The following is a 13,094-nucleotide window of genomic DNA, read 5'->3' on the forward strand; positions in this document are numbered from 1 at the left end:
TAATCCACTTTTCCTTGCAGTGTCGGATGAGATCTTTGGCTGCAGGGTCCCCAACCTTGGCCTCTTGCTCCAGAAAGAGAGGCAGAGGATAACTAAACGGGCTCTTGAACAGAGACATCCCATGCGCAGAATGCTGCAAGGTGCTGCGGGTGACCGCTGCCCATATCAAATGGTCACACCACTGATCGGGCCTTTCTAAGGCCAGCTATCTTAGGGTATGTTCTAAAGTTTGGTTGGTCTGCTCCAACTGGCCATTGGGTTATGGGTAAAACCCAGAGGAAAGGCTTTCTGTTGCCCCTATCAGCTTACAGAACACCCTCCAGAAATGTGAATCACGATCTGAGACAAAGTCCGCTGGGAATCCATGGATCCTGGTCCTGGTCCAGGACAATCTCGGCAGTCTCCGCCGCAGACAGTAGCTCCTCCAAGTCAATGAACTTGCACGCTTTTGAAAACTTTTCAGCTACGTGATCAACTTTCCCTTGGATGGTGGGAGACATGTGACTAAGTCTTTGGAAACATGTGCCCAGTGTCTCTCCAGATCTGGTAGGGGGTGGAGGTGCCCATGCGATTGTGTACAAGTTTCCTTGTTCTGTGCGCACACCTCACTTGCCTGCACATTCTGCCAAACCCCTTTCATCATTCCAAGCCACCAACACCTCCTTTTGATAAACCTGAAGGACCTAGCAATCCCTGGATGAGTGGTCATTCTCGACCAATGTCCCCACTGGAGTACCTGGAACCGGATGGAACTTGGGACGAACAGCCAACCCAGAGGTCGCTTCGTTGGAAACCACACCCCCCCCCCCTTGCTTGGGCCTTGTGAACAAAAGCACAGATTCCCCAATAAACTGGTGCTACCACCCTGGCCTGGAGCAAAATAGTGGTAGGCTGTTCCTCTCATTCCAGTTCATCAAACCAATGGGACAGGACATCCTGTTCTTCAATCCCATTCGATAGGTCAGAATGAATTCAAAGCGGGTAAAGATCAAAGACCACCTGGCCTGCCTAGAATTCAGCCTTTTGGCCTTCTGGGTACAAACCAGATTCTTGTGTTCAGTCCAAACGATAAAAGGGTTCTTGGCCCCCTCTAGCCAGTGACGCCATTCCTCCAGGGCTAACTTAACAGTAAGAAGCTCCGATTCTCGATGTCATAGTTCCTCTCTGCCAGGGATAGCTGCCTGGAGAAGAATGCACATGGGTGGAGTTTACCAACTGAAGGTGGTCATTGGGACAAGCCGGCTCCCACTCCCACGTATGAGGCATCCGCCTCCACGATGAAGGGAAGGTCCGGGTGATGAAAAACCAAGGTGGGAGCTGTAGTAAACCACTGTTTAAGTTCTGCAAAAGCAGCCTCCACTTCAATAGTCCAGACAAAAGGGCCTGTGGATTTCTTAATTAGTACCATCAGTTGAATTGTCACTGAGCTGAAGATCCTGATAAACTTACGGTGGAAGTTTGCAGACCCCAGGAATCACTAGATGTGTTTGATATTGGATGGCAGTGGTCAGTCTGACTGCTTGGGTCTTGGTAGGATCCACCTTGAGATTGCCATTAGAGATGATGAAACTGTTGTCACATGAAACTTGGACTTTTCCAACTTGACATCAATCTATGGTCCAGCAGCCTCTTTAAAACGTCCCGAGTGTGAGCAGCATGCACTCCATGGACATTAAGATTAGGATATCATCCTAATTAGGATATCATCAAAGGCATACTTATGGAGAGTATCCTGGAGCATGTCATTTATAAAGGCTTGGAAAATGGCTGGAGCATTTGCAAGACCAAAGAGCATAACCAGATATTCATAATGCCCTGTCAGTGTATTGAATCCAGTCTTTTACATTGAAATGTTCCATCCGAGATGGAGCACCTCAGCTCCATTATGTAGTGAACAAGTGTATTGTTACCTGAGTGGCATTGGACATGGGGAAATGGAGGGAAAGTGCTAATGGCAATTGACCTTATAGAGAAGGAGGCTGTCAATGTGATCCCCAACGTTAACTGAAGGGAGTGAAAAGGAACATCGATTAGGGAGAACACTGAGGGGACTGATTTATTTTGAGGGGAAGGGAGGAGAAGGCTGGCATTAGGAGAAGATAAGGATATTAAAATCAATAATTCTGTACCCTGAGTATTTCCATGTCAGACTAGCAAATTTTCTTGACTTTTAGATGTTACATTAATACCCCCAAAAGCTTTATTTCACTTTTACACTGTACACGGTAATATTATAAAATTTTGTGTGAACCTTGTGAACATGAATGGAGTGGGAAATTGAATCCAATGAGTATCAACTTGTAAATTTCAGCTTGACTGGGCCGTATTTTTTGGCCTGAGGATGTAGCCAGAGACCTTGAGTCTGGTTATGACCACACACCAAGCCCGCAGACTGGAGCCCCACCATATATCATGCTTGCATCCAGAACCCCGTCTCACACTCCAGATTAGAGAGTGAGCCAGAAACTAAACTATCCAGATTTCCAAGCAGATAATTGGAGTTTCACCCTGCAGATGTATTGGAAAGAATGAAAATTTCTATAATAGTGGAGGTAGGCTCCAGCAGTTGGAACGCACGTGATTGTAAGTTTTTGCACTCTTTGACCTTTATTGGAATGAACTTATTTCCCCCTCACACACAACAAAACTCTGTAACTCTGCTGCCGAGTTTTTCTGAAACGCCAAGGGTTCAGTGTCTAGATCACTTAAACGCTCTAGGATCCATTCCTACACTTATTTTAAAATCATTAAAGTTTGGTTTCTCATACACCTTTTAAACTCACCAAGTTCACTGAAAAATTTATTACATGAATCACATAAAACAAAAAATGAATTAAAAATTTGTTATGCTATTAATAAAAGTCCAATCAACCAGAAAATCTGTCAATCTGCTAGCACTGAACTCTCAAGATTGCTGGATTCTCTGAGTTTTATTGTATGTTTGGAACTGAATCCTCTATAAGAATTTTTTTTAGCTGTCATAGATAATTTTCTTTGTTATACTGTATATGGTTATTAATCATTAAAATTATCCGTCATCAAGTGGAAAATAGAGAGGATGGTTTTGAATTTATTTGGACATAAAAATCTTCACCTTTATCTGTGAAACACTCTGGTTCCACCAGCTGCGTAAGTCCAGGGAAGACAATTTGTGGCCCAGCTAAAAAAAAAATTCTTTGCTATTCTTCCAAAACACAGGAAAATTCTTTAAATGAGAAGCCAAATTCTCTGACTCCCTGATCTCAGTGAGGAGCCACCCACCCTAAGAAGCATAGAATAGAGATATAATAAATGCCATGGTTCTAATTACCCATTCCATACTCTCAACATTTTGGTGATCTTAATACAAAAGTAGAACTAAATACTCAATCGAAACCACAGATAGTAAATCTTGTGCTGCCTAAGCTGTGTCCCCTTCATTTGGTTTTAAAGATCACTGAAACAGAATACAACTTAAATGCTATATTAAATAACTTATAGTCTCCAGTAGTCTCTTATAGTCTCTAATAGGAGTCTGTGGAGATTCAACATGACATCTAAAACTTTGACAAACTTCTATAGATGTGTAGTGGAGAGTGTATTGACCAGCTGCATTAAGGCCTGGTATGGGAACACCAATGCCTTAGAGAAGAAATTCCAACAAAAGGTAATGGATTTGGTTCAAGAACAGTTACTACCCTTCCCTTCAACCATCAGGCTCTTGAATAAAGGGGATAACTACACTTACTTGCCCATCCATTGAGGTGTTCCCACAACCAATTATCTCACTTTATGAACTCTTATCTTATTATCAAATGTTCTTTTTATTTATTACTGTTGATTTATATTTACGTTTGCAGTTTGTTATCTTCTGTACAGTTGATTTTTCATTGATCCTGTTATAGTTACTATTCTATAGATTTGCTGATTATGCCCACAGGAAAATGAATCTCAGGGTTGTATATGGTGACATATATATAACTTGGTAATAAATTTACTTTGAACTTCGAACAACAAAAATATCCAAAGGCATTTCACAGGAGTGATATCAAACACACAAAAATTACAGCAAACTGCACAAGGATATATTGAAAAGAGAGAGGTTTTAATGAAGGTATTAAATGTGGATAAATGAGGCAATATGTTTATAGGAGATTGCAACTATGAGAAGAAGCAAAACTATGGATGAAAAGAATTGCTGGCCCTATTTTGTGCTAGGCTCATTAACCATATAAAAACAATAAAGTTACAATAATCTGCTATCCACCTATTTGACAATCCCTATGGTTCAGCACCTGGCCCATCAGTGATGTCTGACCATGCTCTCTTTGCACTCACCTAGGTCCCAGTTTTCCCATTTCCTTTCTGTTACAGTATAAAAAAGCCTGACATTTCAAAAGGCTGAATGTTAACTCCTAGGTGTCAGTATGAGATAATATTTAGCACTTACACGATCTGCTTCAAAATCAACGCAAGTCCATCAGTTTACTTTCCAAATTTTGGAAAGGCAAATTAAATGCACTGTGATTAATGTTTTGTAATATAGGAAATTGGAGAATCATTTGTGTTTTGAAACTGCACAGCCTCAATTTTAATATCCAACCAGAGGCAGAGTCAATGCTTCATGACTTGTCACCAGGAAAGTGTTAATTGATGGAAGTTACCTGAGCAGTAGTCCTTTATGTGACCACTTATGGAATGCCTTTTGGAAATCCATATACAACACACCCACTGGTTCCAGTCTATCTAAGCACCTAGTTATGTCTCTGAAGAAAGATAATGAATATAATGGATATGATTTTCCTTTCTTAATTCTAAGATGATTCTGCCTAACTGCACGATGATTTTTAAGTGTCCTTTAACGCTTGTTGATAATGTACTCTGGCTCTTTCCCACTGTGGAATGTTGAATTAAGCAGCCCATAATTATTATTTTCAGCCTCAACATTTTCCCATTTGAAACTGACAAAAATTCTTAGCTGGAAACTGAAAGCTGCAGAATTTCACCCATATGGAATTACTGCAGAAATCCCGAAGAGTAGTTTCCAAAACTCAATAAGATTGACTAGAAGGGAAAACTGGGCTATGGCAGGGAATTTTGAAAAGGGAATGCCTTCTCACTTTATCTTTCACTATATCATTGTTTACTCATCTTCATCTTAGCATGCAAAGTTCAATAATAACATTATGAGAGGCATAGGTAGACAGCTGGTATCTTTATTTCAGGGTTGTGTGTTTAGGGAGCATGTATTTAAGCTGAGAGTAGGGAAATTCAAAGGAGATGGTTAGGGGAAGTTGTTTTGTTACAGACAGAGTGGCAGGGGTCTGGAATGTGCAGCTGGGGTTGATGGTGGAGGAAGCAAATAAGATAGAGGCATTCAAGACACTTTTAGATAGGCTCATGAATTTGCAGAGAATCAAGGGATATGAATATCATGTAAGCAAAAGGGATTTAGTTACTAATTCAATTAGTTTGGTACAACACCGTGAGCCAAAGGGCCTGTTCTTGAGCTGTGCTGTTCTATGATTGATATTGAGCATGGACAAAGGACATCCAGATTCCATGTGCAGTCAGTTCAGAGCTTTCTCTATAAAGTGGGTGAGCAATTGGCCTTAAAATTCCTCATTTAGAGAGCGGAGAACCAGAGTTTAGATTTCTATCATAGAGTTGTTTGTGGGCAGAAAAAATGCGTGGCAGAAATCAATCAAGTAAGACATTGGGCATTGAGAAAAACAAATTGATGAGTTGCTACTGACAGACTTGCATTGCTTTCGTGCATCTATTTCACCCCAGATTATCTATTACATTTTGCATGAAAAGAAGGCCACCCTTGGCTATGATTCATACTGTGGTCAAATAACTTGCTGGTAGTTAGTCTGTACATTGACATTTAGGCTGGGAGTTTCTTTTAAGTTTCTTCCATTTCCACTGCCATAATCTGAAGTTGTTGAAAAGGCCAAACTTAAGACAAAGACCATAAGACAAAGGAGCAGAAATCGGCCATTAAGTCCATCGAGTCTGCTCCGCCATTTTAAGATGAGCTGATCCATTCTCCCATTTGGTCCCATTCCCGTGCCTTCTCACCATAACCTTTGATGCCCTGGCTACTCAGATACCTATCAATCTCTGCCTTAAATACACCCAATGACTTGGCCTCCACTGCCGCCCGTGGCAACAAATTCCACAGATTCACCACCCTCTGGCTAAAAAATTTTCTCGCATCTCTGTTCTGAATGGGCGCCCTTCAATCCTTAAGTCATACCCTCTTGTACTAGACTCCCCCACCACAGGAAACAACTTTGCCACATCCACTCTGTCCATGCCTTTCAACATTCAAAATGTTTCTATGAGGTCCCCCCTCATTCTTCTAAACTCCAAGGAGTACAGTCCAAGAGCAGTCAAACGTTCCTCATATGTTAACCCTCTCATTCCCGGAATCATTCTAGTGAATCTTCTCTGAACCCTGTCCAATGTCAGCACATCCTTTCTTAAATAAGGAGCCCAAAACTGCACACAGTATTCCAAGTGAGGCCTTACCAGTGCCTTATAGAGCCTCAACATCACAACCCTGCTCCTATACTCTATTCTTCTAGAAATGAACGCCAACATTGCATTTGCCTTCTTTACCACTGATTCAACCTGGAGGTTAAACAAGGTTTTATTTAACCAAAGTTTTATACCAGTGGGTTGGCATTCAGACAAAAGCTTTCCCATTTTATCATATTATGTAGTCTCATGACTTTTTCCACATTTTAAGTTGAATGACTCTTTCTCCTTTACTGTTTAAAAATCTGTGATGTAAAACCAAGTCCATCAAGTACTGAAGGAACCAGATGAAAACTTAATTCCCATCACATTGTTATACAGTCCAGCAGAGCTAAGAAACCTGTGGGAGTTCTCACTGACGTTCCAGAGAACATTTCAGAACTGATGACTCTGGCATTCCAAGATAACATATGTCAAAAAGCTGACATAACTGATAACAAATTCAGTGGATGCTTGTCCTTTTATTCTAGTTGTTATTTCCACTGACTTCTTTAGAATTTCTATGATTTCACCAAGAGTATAGTACTTTAAAATGTCCCACAACTGCTTTGCTATCCATCCAGAACAAGTTGTATTTGTTGGTGTCATAGTTCTTGCTGGCTTTCTCAATGCCTCTTTGTTCTGAGTCCTTGACCAGATAGGGTCTGATCCTATGAATACCCCAAGTACATGTAATCTCCGTCTTGCAGATCTTTCGGAGTAGGTCCATCGATTGTCTGTGCGTCAGAGTTGGAACTCCCACTTCTGTAGAACTCCTGGATAGGATAATCTGTTCATCATACCAGCAGTCGAATACCACAGGAGGAAATATTTATTTGCTCTCTAAGGATGCATAAGTTTATACCCTGTTAAGCATAAATATTTCTAACAAGGCATATTTGACTAAGAATAGTTCTCACATAGTTACATTACATCTGCCAAGTCCCAGCTTAAACAAATGAGGCTATCTCCCATTTAGGTAAATCAGTTGGCACATTATGTTGTTGTGTATTAAGTTTTGCAAAAATATTAAATGAAGGCTGAACAACTCCAAGTGACACTTTGACTCTGTGAGCTCACAGTATGTTAGGTATCTATACAAGTTAAACACTGACAAGAGAAAATCTGCAGATGCTGGAAAACAGAGCAACACACACAAAATGCTGGAGGAACTCAGCAGGCCAGGCAGCATCCATGGAAAAGATTATAGTCGCGATCCCAAGAGTCTTGGCCTGAAATGTTGACTGTACTCTTTTCCATGGATGCTGCCTGGCCTGCTGAGTTCCTGCAGCATTTTGTGTGTATTGCAAGTTGTACACTGTAGGTTAGTTAAATGTTTGCTAACACCAACTGGATTCTTACACTGTAGGTTTGTTAAATGTTTGGTAATAGCAACTGGATTCTTTCTGGCCTCAGGCACAGTGACATGAGCACAAAAGACCAAGTAGTTTGTCTCTGTGTTTCTCGCTGCGCTTATGGATTAAACCCCTATTTATTGAGGTACCTTTTGTTCTGTTCCCTGGGACTTCAGCTAGACAGAGGAATCATGATCGACTGGTGCCTAGAATGGCCCAAGGGTGATTACACAAGTTGAAATCAGTCTCCCCAACAACAGTAACAATCAAGTGCTCCAATGACAGTAGCAATCAAGACGAGACTAAGAATCGTGAGCCCTGAACTCTTTGTGGAAATCTTTTGCATTTTGCATGGAAACAAGACCGCTCTTGGCTATGGTAGGTAGTCTGTTCATTGACATTTAGGCTGGGAGTTTCTCCTGCTGCACTGCACTCCACAATTTTCATTTACCAGGAACTTGATGGGGGTTGGGGGAAGAATCTAGGAAAGAGGGAAGTGAACAGGTCATTTAAAGAATGCTAGGAGGATAGTGTTGTGTATTTAATATTTCAGTAACGTTTGAGTAATAGTGGAAATATTTTGTAAGATTCTTTGTTGTTAACACAATACAGGTTATGTGTAAAAGTACGTGAATGGGATGTGTCATCACATCAACACGTCATTAAGGGTATGCCTTGTTAAAGTAAAAAATGAAATGTATGGAATTACTCCTGGCACTGTGTTTTTCTTTCAATTAGTTTTTTGCTTTGGAGTTACAAAACATAACAGTGGCGACGAGAAACTTTACAACGAACCTGAGATGACTCCCTACTCATTGAAGAGCAGAGAGATGGTCGGGATAAGACATTTGAGATTAAAAAAAGGACAGAAAACTAATTAATTCACAGGTTCATAAATAGTGAGCATTGGGTAATAATAATCATAGATAAAAATAAAAGCAGAAATGGCTGGCTACGTCAGAAAGATAGGCAGATTCAATTGCACACGAAACAACTGAAATATACATACTGAGGGAATTGAGTAGCATTTCAGCTGTAAGAAACAAATACCAGTTTTGCTGAGAGCATTGGGTTGGAAAAGCAAATAGTTCACTGAGAAATTTGACTGTTCCTACCAAACCAATCGAAATGAGCTTTGCTGATAGTGTGAAAAGTCAGGCCCAAAACCATTGCTGACTGCAGAACACTTTAGTTTCATAAGGGCAATCAAAAGGAAGGGGAGTCCATTTCAACTGATTTGACAAAATTGCCTGAGCATTGTCAATTCAGTAATAGGCTTAATGATGCACTGATAGATTGTGGAATCTCTCCAGAAAGCAATTAAAAACAGCTCCTAACTGAAGCACAACTCACATTCAAAAAAGCAGTTGAAATAGCTGCATCGATGGACAGAGACGCAAGTGAGTTGCAGTCAGAGGTAAAAGAGAGCATGCATATAATTGCAATGTCTAAACAGAAACCGGCCTGGCCTAACAAATTGTGTTTCCATTTTGGCAGGGAGTTTATGCAGGCTTAAAGGCAACCATTGCAGAAAATTAAACAAAGTATGACACATACAAAGAGCATATTGGGCAGACAAAAACAAATGGATTGCATAGTGAAGAGAAAAAGATAAAAATTCAAATTACAGTTTCAAGAAGAGCACTAATCTGCATGTTGTTGATGAAAAATATGATAATGATGATGAGAGTGGCACAAGACTGGGCAGCTTTATAATGTGAAAGCTAACAAGAGACAAGCAATATGGCATACACTAGAAGTGAACAACAAACTAATTAAAATGGAATTGGACACTGGCTCGGCTGTTTCAGTCATTCCACAAAATGAGTTTGAACACCATTTTATAGATGCTAAATTGAAGCCTGCAGATGTACAACTAAGAACTTACACTGCAGAAAAGATCATTCCTGTGGGAGTGACATTCGTAACAATGAAATATAACAACCGACAAGCCACATTGGGCTTGCATGTGGTAAAAACAAAACCCCAGCGTTGTGGGATCATGATTAGCTGAGACAACTACAACTTAGTTGGAGATCCATCCACAAACTGTATGAGTCAACTGAAAGCTAATTAAGCAAGGTACTCGATGATGCCCCAGCAGTGTTCAAGGCTGGCATTGGAAAACACAAATACATAAGTTAGTAAGGACTGGAGTGAGGACCAGTTAGACTTTGTGTTGAACAGGGTACACAAGGAAGTAGCAACAGAAAATACAAGCAGAGGATTGAAATGGTTGAATCTGAAGTATGATAGAATATTTTGTGTTTCAGGACAGAAGCAGCAGCCACAGTGGCAGAGGAGGATAGAAGCAGTACAAGTAATATTTTTAAGTAAGAGAATATTGAGGCTGAAATGAAATTAAAGTTAGGAATGTTCAAAGAGTTAAAATTATATAACACAGAAAGGGAACCTAAAGCTCATCATTTCCACGCCAACATAATTGCCCGTTTACACTACTCCCATTTGCATGAATAGCCCTGTTCGACCTAAGACAGGGAAGAGGAAGAGAGACGAAATTAGTAGCCAGGAAGAAAAAAATTTGTAATGGGAACCACAGTGATGGATAGATCCCTGCAATGTTAAATCCAGATGTTGGAAATCTGAAGTCAATGCGGAAAATGACATTTTACATTGAAGACTGGCCATAAGACTCTCAGTTTTAAGGTTAGTTAGCTGGTCAAGAAGGCCAGTAGTGTTTAAGTCAGATTGACACAATGTTTTTAGGTGATGTCACTGAAGAGAAATTAAATTTGTGAAAACAAGGACAGAGTTTTATGTTCCTTTAATTTATGATAGGACAGTGGAAAAGGAAGTCTTTTCTGGAGAGGTGCTGGCTACATCCCTATATTTAAGAATAGATCTATGTGAAGCAATCACACAAGACTAAGCAATAGTGGAGTTGCATTGAAGAAGAAAGCCATGGTTGAGTTCTACACATTGATTAAGGAGGTGGTGAAAAGGTAAAGCACAAAGTAACAGGTGATACCATCCAAAACATTCCTTAAAGCTGTTTCACTCTTGTAAGAAAACTGAACTGGAGGAATTCAAAGGAGTTGCACAAAAGATAGCTACAGAGTTAAGATACCATGACATGTTCAAGAACCTTGGATAAGAAAGGGAGGTTGAAGTCTGGGTGGTAATTGTAGAGAGCAGAAAGGTTGAGTGCATCAGTAATCACACACGGAGATATTCACATGCACACAAATATTTTCAGTAACAGTATAATAATGTAATAGCTGTTGACGTTTTTGTTGGTCAACCTTGAGTCTTTATTCAGGTCCTGCTCTTTAAATATTTTTCAATTTGTTTAATATTAATCACTACTGAGTGAAAGTGTTTTGTTTCAATAGTTAATCAATGCTGCAACCGCTTCCATCCTACAGGACAAGAGCAATAAAGCATTTCTTTAAATCATTGCCTGTAATGGTTATAGAAACAATATCAGTTAGTACTTCAAAAAGGTAATTGTGAAGACACTACGAGAAAATAATTTCTAGAATAGTGGAGAAAGAGTGTGGGGGGGGGGGGGGGGGTTGGTTAAACCTGAGTAGTTGTTGCTTAAAAGAAGGCTATATAGACTCATTGGGTTAATGATCTTCTATGCTGTAATAATACCAGGATTCCATGATATGAAAATTATTGCAGTTTACATGCAATAGGCCATTAATGTAAGTTAAACACTCCCCCTTCCCCCTTTCCTCTATTCCCCACTCTGACCTTTTCTCACCTGCCTATCACTTCCCCCTGGGTCCCCTCCTCCTTCCCTTTCAGCCATGGGTCGCCCTCCTCTCCTATCAGATCCCTGCTTCTCCAACCCTTTAGCTACCTGGCTTCACCTATCACCTTCCAACTAGCCTCCTTCCCCTCCGCCACCAACTTTTTATTCTGGCATCTTCCCCCTTCCTTCTCAGTCCTGAAAAAGGGTCTCAGCCTGAGACATCGACTGTTTATTCATTTCCATAGATGCTGCATGACCTGTTGAGTTCCTCCAGCATTTTGTATGTGTTACATTGAGTACTTGTTTAGTGGTTTCAGTGGCACATGAAAGCACTCACTGTCCTGCCTGAATGTTACAAATTCTAATCCATGACATCCGAACTTTCTCTTGACAATGTGACATCCAATCAGATGCTAGTTGAAGTCATTCAATGTTACTATGTCAATAAGTAGATATGAGCTATGATAATGAATGTGACATTATCTGCTGGACAGTAAAAGGACGAAAGCTAAAGTGACTATGGAATATAAATAATGAGAGTTTGCCAATGCAGAGAAATGCAGCAGGGGAATGTTAACCATTTGCACAATTTTGGAAAATGTACCTCCGCTTGCAGTTTTGGGAATTGTTTTCTCATTCTTCAACTAGTCCTGATGAGAGAGATACCCATTTAGCATAACACTTACTTTCAAAAACCAAAACAAATATTGCACAGTGAAAGGACATTGTCATCAACATGTCCACAGTTCCCAAAAGTATACAAATCATTTTTGAATGAACTCAAAAATATGGAAAATATGATTGCAATGGACAGCTTAGCAAACCACGAAGCAAATGGATCTCATTAGCTTGTGTGTAAATGTCAAACATTTTAAATTTCTAAACAAGGGAAGTAGAATCAGTTGTTAATTGGGAAATTGTTTCTATTTATATTATCCATGTCCATAATCCTACAGTCCATTATTTAGTCTACATCACCTTCCTCAAGTGTGCTGAAGGGAATAATCACTTCATAATATGTCAGAAGACATTACCAGCTCTGGAATAAAGGGGAGCCAATAAAATAGAAACTAATGTCTGGAACAAAAATGAAATAAACTGCTGAAAGCTTAACAGTCTCCTTATACTTCCAGTGCAGCCTTCTCTAGGTAAATCATGCACACCACTCTGTATACAACATCATATCCAGAGGCGTGTGAGTTAGACATGAGAGAGATTCAGGTATTTCAGGAACTTGCTAATACGGCAGAACTGTTCAAAGTGACAATGTCCCTGCGTCCTTGGGTCAACGGAATTTCTAGGGTAGTGCTTGCTTGATAATTTCCAAATGCAGATTTTTCTGATGTAGAGTTATGTAGAAGTACAAATGGTAAGACGTATTGGTTATCCAATGAATGTGTCTAGCAAGCAACTCCAGTTTGTTGCTAGTTTATTGTCATGATGTGAGTACTATGAGGCACTTCCTAAAAGGATTGCATGACCAGCCTTCAGTTACGGTGGTCTCTGATTCAAGA

The sequence above is a fragment of the Hypanus sabinus genome, chromosome 5 (genome assembly GCF_030144855.1).
Source record: "Hypanus sabinus isolate sHypSab1 chromosome 5, sHypSab1.hap1, whole genome shotgun sequence".
Lineage (NCBI taxonomy): Eukaryota > Metazoa > Chordata > Chondrichthyes > Myliobatiformes > Dasyatidae > Hypanus > Hypanus sabinus.